At 38.8% G+C, this 2,765-nt stretch overlaps 1 non-coding gene across 1 annotated transcript; it reads left to right on the top strand.

Moving 5' to 3' along the window:
- The first annotated feature begins 1,216 nt into the window (after positions 1-1,216).
- On the top strand, positions 1,217-1,324 carry LOC129401436 (U6 spliceosomal RNA). The gene has a single exon (XR_008628345.1). It is a non-coding gene; the product is annotated as a U6 spliceosomal RNA (small nuclear RNA).
- Positions 1,325-2,765: the final 1,441 nt, after the last annotated feature.

The following is a 2,765-nucleotide window of genomic DNA, read 5'->3' as shown; positions in this document are numbered from 1 at the left end:
TTCGTGTTGACAAGGACACTGACACCACCGATGCCTGGGCCCTACGCAAACAAGATAAGAACGCTATTTGGGTATCCCAAAGAGGAGTCAAAAGAGCTATGCTAGGAATATCACGTCTCACTCAAGTGAGAGAAGGAATCCGGAGTTCTGACCTCCCTCAATGGTCAAGAATCAGGGACGCTGTCTTGTTTGCCAAGGCATCAAATATCAGATGGGCCGGACATGTAATGCGATTCAGAGATGACCACTGGACTAGAGCTGGTATGGACTGGATTCCACGGGATGTCAGAAGACAGCGTGGCCGCCCACCAAGTAGATGGTCAGATTTCTTCGTCAAATCCCTGAATGAACGGTTTGAGGCTCTTCCTGTTCCTGGAGCGAGCAGGTATCATTGGGCTGCACTAGCACACGACAGGGACAAATGATGACATTACTGGCGCCTGCTTGAGCAAATCAAAGATCAATGGGATGACAAGTGAAGTGATACAAGTGATATTTGTGCATGTGAATATGCATATCTTTATTTATGTGGTTAAGAAATTTATTCCACAAACAGCTAAACTGAATCCAGGATCAAAGTGTGGGCTTCCCCCACACACACACATTTCCTGCCTATTTTATTTACATATTATTAGGGAAAAACCATAACACAAATGCACTGATGTAGAACCTTAATGTTTTTGAAGACACAGTTTCACATCATTTAGATGAACAAGGCTAGAAGTTATAACTCCAGAAAATCTGAAGAAGAATATTCAAAGTTGGAAGCATTGTAGGCCATAACTTGTCATATTCTTTTCCCAAAATAACTAACATTAACTGATACTTAAAATATAGACTAATTACTTTTTCTGCATTTAAATAATTATTCTCATGTCAAGAATATAAAGATGAAATTGGAAAGTGAAGTAAGGAAAAGATGAACCAAGTGAAAGGAATATAGACAGTCATAGTTCTCTAAATAAACCTTGTTCCCACCGTCATGAAGAAAAATAAGATATAAAGATCCAAAAAAGAAAAGATATCTTAAAACATAAAGGAAAAAAATGTTAACTTAATATCAATTTGTTAACATAAACCCCATGGGGAAGAACATTTTCAAGTGATTTTAAACAGAGTTATTTGCCTGTACATCCTTAGTGGGATGTACCCTAAGGATAAAAAAAATCCTATAAATCGAAAATATAAAGCTGTTTGGCATAATATTGTGAATAGTGTGTTTGCTTTAGCAGCACACATACTAAAATTGGAATGATAACAGAAGAGATTAGCACGATGCATATACAAGGATAACATGCACATTTTTGAAGCAGTCGATATTTTAAAAATATTGAATATTGATATTGTTGTTCTCAAGGTAATATGCATAAGTCTATTGTAGAATTAATAATTATCACTTAATAAGCAATATAATTTTGTTTGGAGGACACTCCTGGGAGTGCTCCTCACTTACTCCTGGCAGTGCTTGGGTAACCATATATAGCACTGGGAATTGAAATGAGGCTGGTCATGTGCAAGGCCTGAACCTCTGTGCTGTATCTGTGGCTCCTGAAGAAAATAAAATTTTACATAATTTCTGCTTTCTAAAAACATTAAAAATTTTAGAAAATCAAAGTTAATTAGTAGCCTTATAATTTATAACTGTCTGAGTTATTAGTAAGAAAGTCTCTTGCCCGCATGCCTGGCTGTCTTCCCCAGGACCCTCAGAGGGGGTGGGCTCCAGCTTCCCTCCTCGTCTTCGAGCAGAGCTCCTAAAGCCTAAGACCTTCGGAGCCTAGCCACAGCCATGCTCAAGGTTCCTCTCCACACATCCAGATGAGCCTTATGCATGAAGGAACCAGCAGAGGAATCCAGGTGTGTGGGATGCTGGGCTGAGACCTCCAAGCCTGCTTGGATCAGGATTGGGCCTCTTCCACTCATATTTCCCATTTTCCAGTAGCTAGGTGGTCTCACCCAGGGACTGCCCCTGGCACCATGTAATCCCACCAATGGCCAACATCCAGAGACTTAAAACTAAGCTCCAGGAAACGCGTGGAGCCTCAAGACATCTTGTAGCCTTCTTCTCCCTCTGGAGAACTTGGCAAGCTACAGAGAGTTTCTTGCCAACATGGGAGAGCCTCGCAAACTCCCCATGGTGTATTCATTTGCCAAAACCAGTAACAATGCTGGGTCTTATTCCCCTGACCCTGAAAGAGCCTCCAATGTGGCATCATTGGGAAAGACGAGTAAAGAGAGACTTCTAAAATCTCAGGGGTAGGACGAATTGAGACGTTACTGAGACCGCTTGAGAAATTCGATGATCAACAGGATGATGATGATGATGATGATTTATAACTATAACTATAAATATATGTTTACATATTTATATCTATATACATCTGAATATAGCATTCTTCACTGAAAAGACAAAAATAATAATGAATCCAAGAAGCACCATTAGCATCTAAATTATATTGTTTATATATCTTCTAGTAGAGGATGCAGAACTACCTGTAGAAATGACTGATTCTTTATCTATATCGTAAATTTTCAGGGTGAGCTTGAAAAAATTTTTCATATCATAGAATAAGGAAATTCTCGGTTGGTACTTGGGCCATAAGGAAAAGACTCAGGAGACAATGAGAAGATCATTTCCCTCCTTAAGCGAGGCCATCTAAGCATCTAGCAATAATAAATGTATTGATTAAGATAATCTAAAATTTTAAGAAGCAAAGATACCATAATTATATTTAAAGAAAAAGGCATTGACAAACATTGAATTCTAA

The sequence above is a fragment of the Sorex araneus genome, chromosome 1, assembly GCF_027595985.1.
Source record: "Sorex araneus isolate mSorAra2 chromosome 1, mSorAra2.pri, whole genome shotgun sequence".
NCBI lineage: Eukaryota > Metazoa > Chordata > Mammalia > Eulipotyphla > Soricidae > Sorex > Sorex araneus.
This window is presented reverse-complemented; position numbering and strand designations above follow the sequence as displayed.